Source organism: Fukomys damarensis, unplaced genomic scaffold (genome assembly GCF_012274545.1).
Source record: "Fukomys damarensis isolate Sample0158 unplaced genomic scaffold, DMR_v1.0_HiC HiC_scaffold_35, whole genome shotgun sequence".
Classification (NCBI taxonomy): Eukaryota; Metazoa; Chordata; class Mammalia; order Rodentia; family Bathyergidae; genus Fukomys; species Fukomys damarensis.
This window is the reverse complement of record NW_022900947.1, coordinates 49,225,198-49,239,344: the sequence shown is the minus strand read 5'-3', so window position 1 is coordinate 49,239,344 and position 14,147 is coordinate 49,225,198. Positions and strand designations below refer to the sequence as shown.

The window sequence follows — 14,147 nt, the reverse complement described above, 5'->3', positions numbered from 1 at the left end:
CAAAACTCAAAAATCAATAGCATGCCCGTACACAAGTAATAGATCCATTGAGAGAGGAATAAGAGAATACAAACCTTTCACAATAGCATCAAAAAAAGAGAAATACTTAAGAGTCAATATGCAATAACTCACTGGATATATTGACTGTGGATTATATTCCTTATATGAAATTTATTTTGTTATTTTTTAATCAGTGATTTTCCAGTTTTGGTATGGTGTCACTGTTATTATTTTACTATATTAATGATTTGACTAATGATTTTTATAACAAACTTTTAATTTTTTAAAAGTCATACATATCAATACTATCAAAGATGTCCTAACTTTACATATGTGAAAGAAAATAATATGAAAAAAATTTAAATGATTATTATATGTTTTTATTTATTTGCAGGCTTAACATGTTCTTACAGGATTAGTATATACTAAAGTCTTACTTAAGCAATTTAGATGTAGTGATAATTTTAATTAAATAATACATCATTTATGCCAATTATGAATAAGACCATCTTTTAAAGCTTTATATAATTTAGGTTGTTTAAATTCATGAAACACAAGATTTTGAAAAAAGTTTTAATCATATAGATAAAATTTGACTTTCTGAAATACTTATCAGTATATTAGTGATAATTTCTCCTTCACTTTTCATATTACTCAGTATATCAATGGGGGAAAGAGTCATGAAAGTTCTGTGTACAATCTGTAAAATTTTACTACACTTGATCTTAGCCAAAAGGCCGAGAAGCGATAATCTGTAAAATTTTAAAAGAAAATACAACAGAGACATTCTTGTGATCTAGGGTTGAGCAAATGTTTCTTGACTATCACACATGAAATGCAATGTGACACCAGAATTGAAAAAAATACACTCTTGCAAAAATATTGAGTGAGAAACAAACAATAAAAGACCAATTGTATATAGAATAGGGGAAAAATTTGTAAGTCACATTTCTTGTAAAGATCTGACATTTACAAACCTGATCAAGGGTTTGTGTAAAAAAATACAAAGCCATTTGAAAACTTGATAAAAAGGAAACAGTGTGATAAATAATGTATAAAAGATGTTTGTTTTGCACCAAGGAAATATATGCATTGCGTAGAAGCCCATGAAAATATACTAAAAACTATTAATCAGAAAAATTTAAATTACAATAATATTGAGAGACAGTGACATAGAATAAAAGATAGAGAAATAAAAAGAATTGAATGACAAAATTGTGAAAATTGCATTTGTTGATGTTTAGTGTCTGAACACTATATAGGTGACCTTTGTAGGATTCTCACATTTTGCTGTTTAAATTTGTATGAAAATAAATGATAACAAAAATACTTTCTATAAAAACAGAATTGTATCAGTGGTTAGACTGAACTGAATAAAAATTCATGACAATGATTTTACTTTTCTACATTTCTAGAACCTCACTTTTTAAAAGACAATCACACATTTTTATGACAAAATCTTCATTCTTAACTAGCAATAATTATCTTAAGATCATTCAATTACTTCACTGAATTCTGCCTCATGACTTCCTATTTTGCTACTGCCAAGTTATTTAAGTTATTTAAATGTAACTTAATGGTAACATTTTGGGGGGAGTTAGCAATTTCATTAAGCACAATTTCTTTTTCTTTTAATTCCCTTTTCCATTATTTAATTTTTTGGCTATCATGTGATGCTGTTTCTTTACAGAAGAATACTGTACCAATGTTGGATGTTAACATATTTTCATTTAAATGTGTGGAGAAAGATAGACTGAGGTTATGTGAAAGCAAAAATGTAGTATCAAATAATTTAAACCTTTGCAATTAACTTTCATATTGTGCAAATAATTCAACTGTTAATCACAATTTAATAGGTTGAAATAAATACAATGACTTGTTGATAGCCATACATTTTCAATAGTCATTCATAGATATTTCATATTGAATAGAAGAAATGCCAACATTTAGGACTAATTTTCCAAAATTTATGAAGATTAAAAAAGGTTTGAGACTACAATGAAATCAATAAATTACATTATGAGAGATAAAAGCAGGAGATTAAAAAATGATCTGGACTTTCTTGAATGTTAGCTTTGACCATTTTCATTGTCTGGAAGCTAGAGCTTGAAAGGAATTAGACCAAGAATGGTTCCTGGAAGAAGAGGCCAGTAATCAGTAACTAAACCATGAAATTGTGTTACAGTTCGTACTTTCAGAACTAGACCTCGAGGCAAAGAATTCTGGGACATAGTGCATTGAGTGGTTCAGTAGTACATAAGCATGATAATCAGAAAATCAAGCATGTGAAGTAACTGGCAAAGTGTTAAAATAGCTTAAATAGAGTTGGTTTTCATAAATACTCTATTTTTCTCTTGACTTTTTTTAACTTAATAGTATAATAGTGATTTTCAAATTTCATTACAAATCTCTAATGTTATTCTTCTCTTACACAATATAAGGCAATACAAATGTACTCCTTAATTTAAAATAACATTCTTCAAGATTAAGAAATGATAACAACTTCTGGTAGAGGGATGATCATATTAGACCTTGAGGAAGCATAAGTGTTTTTCATATGCCAAGGCTGGAGACAAGGCCAACCTCAGTTCTAGTTGGTAGTTTTGAGGCAACTTGTCTTATCCAGACAATACAAGCCAGGCTGAAGAGGACTGAGAACAAAATGTTGCTTCTGTTCCATTCTCTGAAGAGTAAGCCATATGGGATTCAAAATCAATACACAAGTACATTAAAGACATGCCTAGTGTTTAGTATTTTTCTAGAATTTGGTTGTCTAACCTCTTCCTAGATTAACACACTGGTATTTGTATTGCAATTATTATTTTATTCAATTTAGTTAAAAGCTCATTATATCATAATCAGAAGTCTAAAATGAATGATATGAATAATTTAGTAAAATGATGTATTGAAATTACAATGGATAATTAGAAAATTAATAGAAAGCTCTTTTTGGTATAATGAGATAACAACATATGGGAGATTTAAAAATACAAAAATTATAATTATTCTGAAAGTGATTTTGATTATTTTGTCTATCTTTATTTTGAAAAATATGTTCAACATAGACATTACTTACTTAGCTCTACTTTAAATATGCCAAGACTTCCATGAACACTAAGAAGTGTCAAAATACATTTCCTACACAATCTTCATGTTGCATATGCTAGCAAAACACAAGTGTAAAATCAAGAAAAATTTTGGTGACATACACAGTATTAAATTATTATGATATTGATGAAGGTAAATCAATCTTTTATAGGAGCCATCCCTATAGATTTACACACTATTTACTCTGTTGCAGTTAATTTATGACAGAAAATTTCAAAACAAGAAATAGAAACTCTCTTAAAACTGTAATGACAAAACTTTCTTCAACTTTCATAATCTCTGAGTAATATCAAAATCTAACACAACCTACTGAACAAATTGTTGATGGTGATATTTCTTGCTCTTCTCTATATATGTACAATTGAGATCAGATGAAATGGCATCTTTGCCTTGCAAATAACCACCATGCTATGCTTTCTAAATTATTCATGAATGAAATAACAGTCTCCTGCATTAATAAATTATAGGCACACCAAGAGACTATGTAAGATAAAGTGTAACTGGCAAAGAAATCAAAGTTCTGGCAGCTTTTCTGGTACCCATTCATCCCGTTGTTTTTGTCATTCGTTGCTATGTCACTTTTGATAGGCTACATGTTCAAGGCAGAGTCCCCCCTTTACACACACAGGACCCTAGTGTGGTAATGAAAAAGGAATTTCCCTTCTGGTATAAAAGAAGAAACAAGAATAATTTTTAAATTTTTATTTGGGACTTGTTATTTTTAATAAAAATATATGGCTTCTTTCAGTTCAATGTATTTATTCTGGTATTAAATACCTTGTATGGCTAGAATGAGTATGAGTAATCTTTATTGGGAAACTGGTTCTCAGGGAGGTGTTCATTCTCTGCCTAAACAAATGTTTACTCAGAACAATCCAAAGGGAAATAAGAGATTATCTTAATTATTATATTAATTTTAAGCAATATAAATATAAGCTTAAAACATAGCAAATTAAATATTTTAAACAGGATACCTGGGTTTGGTGGCACACACCTATAATCACAACACTCGGAAGGCCAAGACAGAAGGGTTTCTGTGAATTTAAAGGCTAACTGGGCAACAAAGTGAGTTTAACTCCAGCCTGAAGTACATAGCAATATTATGTCTGAAAAAAGTTTTTTAAAAATATGAACACACCACATTTGCAAAGGAGCAATAATACGATGTTTTAAAATTATGAAGACAATGATAAATAGAAGTTTTATTAAATGATTCACACTGATTTACTAATATCAGCATTTCTGTTTTGAGAAAAAAATTTAGATACCTTATTTTTCACAGCAGAATTCAAGAATTGAAATGAGTTAAGTGTTTTTAAATTCAACTCTTCCATTTTCAGGTGTGTAAGTGAAACCCAGAAATCAATTATAGAAACCCTACTACAGAGGGTTTCATTTTACAATGCTATTTTCTGAATTATCAGAAAATAATCTTTGTTTTCCATTAATATTATTATTTAAATAGTTGATACATAAATTAGCGTAGTCAAGAAAACTTTCCCTCTGTTTCACATGAAGGAATCATAAAGTATAATGATAAATAAAATTAACTTCCTACTTTACCCAAATCAGACACTACAGACTAATTCATTTCCATAAACAAAATTTATCCGTGCTGCAGAATATGAAAGTAAGATTAACCTGATAAGCATCAAGTTTTAAAGAGCAGGTACAATGGTACTTGCCTGCTAATTCTCATGTGATTGTATATACACACAGGGAACTGTAAAGTTGTGTGTCCATGTAGCAGCAACAATGAAGTAAGCTCCACAGCTTGTAAAACAGGCTTCATGCCTTCATGTGTTGTGAAAACAGCTAGAATTTCTTATCTACACTAACCACCTGCTCTTTGAAAAAGGTATAAATTTTGACAGCTAGAATGTCTAAAAATATAAGGAAATTTAAAACTTTAAATGGTGTGTCTCATTGTATACTACATTGAAATCAAATGGATCAAAAGTCTAAACATTGAAACAAAACATTAAATCACAGGAAGGTAAAACACTTGAAAACATAGATGTAGGAAAAGATACTATAATAGAACTTCAATTGCACTAGAAAGAATAGCAAAAATAATCAAATTGGATTATATCAGACTAAAAAGCTTCTTTCTGCAGAGCAAAAGAATCAATCGGTAAAGCAGAGACACCTACAGAACATGACAAAAGTTTTGCCAGATACTACTTGGACAAAGGGCAAATATCTAGAATATACAAAGAAATCAAAAAAATTAAACCACCCTAAATTAATGATCCATTCAAGAAATAAGCAAGAGAAATTAACAGACCCTTCACAGAGAAAGATATATATGTGGTCAACCAATTATATTGAAAAAATTATCAATATCTCTGGCTATTAGAAAAATGGAAATTAAAATACTTCTAAAATTCTATATTATTCCAGAAAAAATGGTAATCATTAATCATAAGAAATAAAACAGTAGGACTGGGGATTTAGCCCAATGGCACTGCACCCACCTCACAAGCACAAGCAAAAGGTTCTGATATTGATTATGAGAACTGGAAGAAGAAAGAAAGAAAGAAAGAAAGAAAGAAAGAAAGAAAGAAAGAAAGAAAGAAAACAAGCAAGCAAGCTAAAAGTGTAAGGAAGGTGGGATGGGTAGGGGAAGAGTAAAAAGGGAAGAGAAAAAAATGTGAGAGAATGAAAAGATGAAAATAAAGTGTTTGTAGATGGGGAGGGGAGGAGGGGGTGAAGGGAGGGCAGAGGTAAGGGGAAAAAATGAGAATCAAGACTTGTCATGTAGAGGTACAAGATCCCAACAATGAATGTAACTGTACTGTATCCCTAAAATGTACCAATAAACTCTATTAAAGCTGAAAAAAAAAGAAAGAAAGAACATGAAAGAGAAAGATCAAATAGTAGCAAATGCTGGACATGCTATAGTGAAAAAGGAGCTCTCCTTCAGTGTTGGTGGGAATGTAAGTTAGTACAGCCATTATGGAAATCAGCATAGCAATTTCTCAACTAAAATTAGAAATTCCGTGTGACCCAGTGACCACCACCCTACAGATATCTTGCCCAAATAGCTTAAGATATCATCATACAGGAATATCATTGTCTCTAACAGCATAATTCTTAACAGCTAAATTCTGGAAACAGCCTTTGCACCTGTGAACAAATGACTGAATAAAGAAAATACAGAATCTACATATAGTGAAATAGTACCTGGGTATAAAGAATGACAGATTCGAGACATTTATTGGAAAATTGATGCACCTGGATAATATAAAGTTGAGTGAAATAAATGAGACACACAAATTTAAATAACGTTGTATCTTTCATTCAAGTGAGGTAAAGTACCAGCAAAGGAATAATAAAGGATGGATAGGAGACACAAAGGGATGGATCTCTTGCAACAAGGAAAGGTCAAAGGAAAAAAGCACAAGAGGTGAGGAGGAGGGGAAGGGGAAAAAAGAGGAATAGAAATATCCCATATACAGGAACATGATAACCTCAATTAATGTAAGCACTATATGCCATAACATGAACTAAGACTATCAACAAGAAAGATAAATGGGACAGAGGAATTGGAGGAGGAGAAAGGCCAGGGAAGAGGAAGGGAACTAAAAAAGAAGCAAACCATAGTATGCACATATAACAACACCTGCAGATTGCTAACTACATGGACTGGAACCATGTAGTAATGAAATAAAAACAATGTAAAAGGAAATCTAATCTAGAGGAGAGTGTCTATCATGGAGCATAATTGCCCATTACATGCGCATCACCCTGCCTGAGATATTTTCATTCATTCCATTTCATGCTCTATTCAGAAATTCTCTGGGGAGTCTTAAAATATTTTCTGCCTACATTTTCTTTTTATTTCATATTTTCTTAGTTAAACAAATAAAATGGATTTAGCTCAGTGATTTCATTGCCTCCCTTGCAAGTGCAAGGGCCTGAGTTCAATCCCCAATATCAATCAATCAATCAATCAATAAAAATTGAAGGCACTCTTGTATTTGTAATTAACTAAAACACTGGGTTTTCTCATACACATAATTCCAGATCGTTCACATATGTACTCTTAATGAATGTCTGAATACAGGATATATGCATTGTGTATTTATTTTAATTGAATTATGTATTTAACTTACTTGATAATAGTTATCTTTTTACTATACGTCTATTTTGGTATAATTAAATATTTAATTGTATTTCCTTGAAGTTTCACATTGTGTGTGTGTCTGTGCCTGCATATATACTTTCCTTTGCTTTATGGTGACAATATACGGCAGGATAGAATAGAAATATCAAAATATATCACATAAAATATAGTATTTTGGCATATAATAGGAAAATATTAAGTATTTCATACTCAATATTACATAAATTTGTGGTTTGTTCTCTTCATTTGCTACATTTATTCATTATTCACTTTACTGTCATTGTCATTAATAAGTGATAAATTAGCACAAAACTACTTAGAGTTTAAAGACATATTGAGAACACAGGACAAAATGGAGGCGATCCTTCCATCTGGTTCTCCTAAAGTGCATTACTTTCATCATGGCTTTTTCACTGGCTATGAATTTAAAGCTACAGTGTTTGCCTTGTAGCTCTGGTGTCCATGGTTGTCAACAAAGAAACTGAAAACTCATACTTCAATGAACAAACCATGACTTATGCAGTAGTAGCACACAGTAAAGTTAAGGGATCTAGGTATAGCAAATTTAGCATAACAGAAAAAACTACCAGTATGTTACTGTCATGTACTGCCATGCTGTTTTCTATATTATAACAGTTAGCGTTTGATGTGGAATGTACAAAGTACAAGCATAAAAATGTTATTCTAAATTATATCTATCTCATGTATTCATTATAGGGTAATATTGTAGCAACCCACTCTAGGAATATTGTCTTACATATCTTTTAATTTTCAAATGATAAAATAATTTGTTCAAATTACTTGTTTATAATTCTAGAGAAAGATGCTAGAGGGATATATATTTAGTTATATTTTATTTTGTATTTACCTTTCTATATTAATTTTGTGAAATAGATATAAATGATATATGTATTAATTACTGTTTTAAAAGCTATGGATTAATACTCAGATTCTTGGTCACCTGTTGTAAAAGTTACAGTTTACTTTTATAATCATTATTTATATTAAAATTATCATCATATATAATTGATAACATATTAGTCAATGTTTAAAATAAAAGGAAATAAAATTGCATTGATAATCATTCTTAACAATGAAAAATTATTTAGTTTGATTCCCAAATGTGTATGAGCTACTACACAGAAAAGAGCAGATTAAAAGGCTCTTTCATCTTTTACTGGGAAATGTTATATATGACCAATATTTTTTAGGCAAACCAAATATATCTGATATTATTAAGTGAATTTGTTATTTGTAATATAACTATAATTATACTTATAAAATCACTTTTGTTTTCAAATGAAATGTAATAATAACTCTCAAAGTATAGCTTTCTCAGTTCTTTCTACTTTTTTATCTGCCTAGGTATCCAATTGCCTATCTATTTAAGAGCTTAGCATCTGAGAATACTGTGTTTAGCATTATTAATTACTGAAATGAATTGCAAGAGCAGTGACAAACTAATGAAAAAATTCATTAAAAAATTGCATTTGATAATGGTGCTTAACAGACCAGGATGTTTACTGTCCAGATTTTGACTATGAGGAAAAACAAACATCTAAATTATAAATTGTAACATCTGTTTCCTCGAGGTGGGTGTTTGTATGGACTTTGACAGATGTGGAATCTGCAAAGAATGGCTGTAACAAATGAGACAACTCATAAAGCTGTCGTTTTAAAAATGCAGCCAATCTGACTTTATTGAAATATTCTCCAGACTGAGACTAGGATGACATGCACCTGTTCTTCTAAACCATTGATCTGGAAAGAGATAACAACTTTAGAATTATCAGGTGAAATGTGAAAAAAATCTGAAATCACATACCACGACAAAATGTAATATAATAACAATATTTTCCTACAAGTCACTCAATATGTGCAAAATCATAGTTCATTTCATTGCCTGTTGAATGAGTAGCGAAGAAGTGAAAGTGGCAGAAAAAGATTAGACCTGTTACATTTTTGTGTATGTGCATGACTGCTTTTTGAATTTTATAGACTAAAGTTCTCTAATTACACATTATAATTCAAGTGAGTATTTGTGATATTACTTAAATATCTCAGATATGAAAGTAAACTTGTTGAAGTATCCCTAAAATTAAAAGATCAAATATATTGAAAATTTAAATGGAAATCTCCATGGTAAATACATGAGGGCAATATTGACATGGAAATCAATACTATTTTAATTTTAAATGAAGAAATAGCCTTTTTAATGAATAAAATATTTGAATAAAAGCATGGCCAGCCTTCTATTCTGTGGTCTGAAACACATATAAAAATAATTTGATACTTTTTTATGAAGGTTGTAAAAGTACCCCTCCTTTGAAACTTAAGAGGACTATGTGTGTTCTTCAATTATTAAAATGCAGTCATACTGATGCCCCGTGATTTTCAAGACTGGGTTGGAAGAAAACATTGCAGATTCTGCTGCTGTCACTTGCAATCCAAACTCTGGGGACTTCCAGGTGCCTTATGATACGTTATCTCTCTTTTATATTAATTGAATTGCTATCTAAAGGGATTAGGTGGTTTTTGGTATGAATGTGAGATAACCACATTATGAGTACAAGGGAAGGTGAGTCATGGGCAGAAGAGAGAAAAAGATAAATGTAAATCTAAATTACAGAAAGGCAGGAAGTTGTCATGAGCTTCTGGATATCCATTGAAGATACAGCATTGTGACTTTGACCTTTTGCAAGGTTATAACATCGAGGCAGAAAATACTATTTTTATGAAAAAGAAACAATAAATACACTTTTTATAGAGTCCTAATTATTTGTGATACAGCTTCAAAATTCATTTGTTTATCCAAATGTGGAATCTAATCCCTCAATCAATTGGATCAATGATTTATTCACTTGAACCACAGTTGAGAAGCAAGGGACAAATACGAATGCATATAAACTCACAATGTAGCATCTTAAAAATTTATTTTAAATGTGCACAATCTAACAATTTATACAATATTTTACACCCCCAAATTAATTAATTAAAAAATAAAATAATATATTCACATTGAAATTATACACCAGTGATAGATATTCGTAGCATTCATAAATGTTTAAAAAATAAATATTAAGATTCATAAAACATATGAAATCATAACTTAATATTTTGAAGACATTTATATTTTTCAAAATTACAGAAAATAAATTGCCATCCCTATGTAGGAATGAAAGCATTATAAAGACCTTCTTGACATAGACAAGAGAATGAATACCAATCAAAGAAAAGCTGTTCTTAAAGGATAGCAAACAAATTGACAAATACAGGAGAGGATAGGGACAAAGAAGACACAAACAAGTCACACAAAGGAGTGACAGATGTGCAATACTCCCAGTTCAGCAGAAAATATTAATATAAAAATGGAATATTAAGAGAAATCTTACATACATTTAGTAAAAATTTAAATAAAATGCATGACATCTTGAAAAAAAGGCACAAACTCAAAGCTGACTGAACTAATCCCACTAAGCTATAATACTTCTGCACATTAAGACAAGTTTCACTAATTCTATGAAATTATTAAAATACATTTCAATATCAGTTCCCCAGTTTTCTGTTTGTATGAATTAAAATTCTCAAAATAATTCTTTATACCTCTTTGTGGGTCATGCTGTGTACTTCAACTTTAACAGCCTTCTGATATTTGAGACTTCTTATAGACCTAGGGGCAAAAGTTAACCATGAAGGTGATTCTCTGGGAGCCCTAGTATTCTCTTCCTTGTAACTGAACTAGGGAACTTATTACTATTTCCCTAGGAAACACAGAATTAATTTCCTCATGTATGAGTGGAAAGGCCAACAGTACACAGATATAATATATGATTCCTCTCTCACTGAGAGTGGGAAAAGTATCTTCCTCTGGAAAATTAATCTCATTGGAATTTACAAGTTCATTGTCTCTGGATTCATGAAGACTTTCCCAAATACCTCCTTCCCAATTAAGGGAATATTATTCTTTAATGATTACTGCCTTCAATTTTACTGCAGATACCCTTTGAGGCTGAGCTTTAAATTTGTTCTCTAATTAAGATACTAGCATTATGAGAGCTTTTGTTTGCTTTTTGACAACATCAAATCACAGAAAAAGAAGAGAACATACCTCAGTACACACTTAGAAGTCTTTAAATAGTTTATGAATGTCTGGAGATGAGCGTTTGAATCTTTGACTTCCTTAATTTCCTTTATTATATTCTCTTCAAACCTAGAAGTTATCAGAGTTTTATTCTTCAATTTTTATTTCTTATTAGTGCATATTTACAGAACATAATGATTACCTTCAACAGATATCATTGATAAGTGCATGCAGACACCAGATAGAAGTCTGTTCAAACAGTGGCTACTGGGGAGCACAGCCCTCAGCCAAAGGTCCTCTCAGAAAACAGCTATGCAGGGGGCAGGCCCATCAGAGGCATGCCCAGATACCATCCCATGTGCATGGGCCCCAGCCAGAGCCCCACCCAGACAACAGGGCTTAGGGATCCAGAAGAACATCACTCTGAACCCAAGAATTGGTGCAGGTGTGAGAAGCAGAGAAAAGGCCTTCCTGTGGCTTGAAGCGAATTTAAGATCACTGGGCAGGCAAAAGTCACCTTTCAAAAGGCGCATCAGACTGTATCAGTAGAAATGAGAAGACATGTAAACAAGTCTCAAAACCAGACTTCCAGATCACCTAAGGCAACCCCAAAGAGCAATGATATAGAAAAATCTGATATTCAACCACCCCAACTCCCTGAAATGGCAATGAAAGAGAAAAAATTAAATGAGAAAAATATTCCCAGATAATAACAGAAATTGTTTCCATAGTGCAAGACATCATTAATAAATCTCGAATAGATACAGATTAAAGAAACAGAGGAGCTGGGCCAGAGATTTAGATCAGTGCTTCTGCTGCTTGCCTTGCAAGCACAAGGACCTGAGTTTGATCCCTGATACAAAAAAATAAAATAAAAATAGAGGATCTGAGGAACATGATGAAATCCCAACATATGAAACAAATGGAATCCATAAAACAAGTGCAAACAGATATCCAGGAAACTAAAAACTCCACTGAAAATTAACACAGAATGAGCCAATGAAAGGACAGAATTTCAGATATAAATGATAAGATTGAAATTAGTGACCAGGAAAGGAAAAAAATTCTTAAAAATAGTAGGGGACAATGAGAGATCAATCCAGCAGCTGCTAGACTACACAGAGAAGAATAACATATGACTGATCAGAGTAGGTAAAAAAACAGGAGAGAGCACAAATGACATAAATTAAAACACACAGACACACAGACACACAGACACACAGACACACACACACACACACAGAAATAACGGCAGAAAACATCCCAAGCAGGGGAAAATAACTTGACATAGAGATAAGTGAGGCACATAGGACTCTAACTAGCTAAGATTGAAACAAAATAAAACAAAACAAAAACAACCTATGCCTAGGCATAGATGAGTTGAGATTCCAGAAATGCAATAGAACAAAATTCTACAAGTGGTTGGAGAAAAGAAACAAATCATATACAATGGAAAGCCCATCAGAATCATAGCAGACTTCTCAACACAAACACTGAAATTAAGAAGAGCCTGGAGTAAAGTCTTTCAATCCCTAAAGGAAACAACTCCAACCCAGATTGATGTACCTTGCAAAACTCTTTTAAAATTTATGGAAACATAAGATATTCCAAGACAAAGAACACCTGAGAAACTTCATGAATACCAAATACAAACATTCCAAACAATTCTAAACAGTATCCTGGAAAAGACAATAAGGTTCACAACCCCGTGAAGCCCAGCAGGATGAAACAATGAGGAACAACAAAAAATTAAATGCAAAAAAGAAGAATCCAACAGAAAGAAAAAGTCATGAAAAGGATGATTCAATACATATCAGTTATAACCATCAAAGTTTGTTTGTTTTTTGTGGGGAGCCAGGGATCAAACTCTGGTCTTTGCATTTGCAAGGTAGGAGGCAGAACCACTGAGCCAAATCCCTGGCCCAATTTAACCATCAATGTTAATGATCTCAATTTACCAATCAAAAGAAATAGACTTGAAGAATGGGTAAAAAAGTGATAGGCAACAATATGTTTCATACAAGAAACACACTTAATTCAAAAAGAAACTCATAGACTGAAAGTTAAAGGGTAGAAAACAATACTCCATGCAACTGGAACCTGAAAAACAGGAGTAGTTGTTTTCTTTGCAGATCAAATGGATTACAAACCAACACTTATTAAGAGAGACAAAGGACTCTAAATCCTTATAAATGGAAAAATCCAACAGGAAGAGATGACAATCATAATATGTATGCACCAAATACTAGTGCAGCCACATATACAAAACAAGTATGAATGGACATGAAAAATAAAATAAGCACTAATACAATAGTAGAGGTGACCTCAATACCTTGCTGTCACAAATAGATCACCCAGGCCTCCCAGCTACCAGCTGACTGGTGAAGACCAGTGGCATGGGTGCGCCTTCCAGCAACCCAATGCAATCCAACTCAATTCCCCCACCCCTTGCCTCTGGCTTCTGGCTATGCCTGTTTTTCATCTACATTGTAGAGGCACAGGGGCTCTTAAAGATCATTGCCCTGAATTCAAGCAGAAGTGAAGAATAGTAATAGGGCCTTACTCCTTCTAAGTCCCCATCCTGAAGGGTAAAATTAATATATTGATCAGTTTATTCATTATAAATATATTTTGGGCTAGTATTAAATTTCATTTTATTTCAAGTGGTTAAACATGATAGATTAATAACTACCACACATTGTCATTTTCTAAGCTGTACTTATTTCTACTGTTGTTGATTTACCACTTGGACTAGTATTGTTATTGATCTAATCAATTACCTTTCCAGGTATAATGAAAATGATTTTGCTCCACCTATATATGGAAGAC

The 14,147-nt window shown here is 31.9% G+C and overlaps 1 pseudogene; it reads right to left on the bottom strand.

Annotated features, from left to right (window-relative positions):
* Window positions 1–672: 672 nt before the first annotated feature.
* LOC117284288 lies at window positions 673–749 on the bottom strand (annotated as a pseudogene).
* Between the last annotated feature and the right edge of the window lie 13,398 nt (window positions 750–14,147).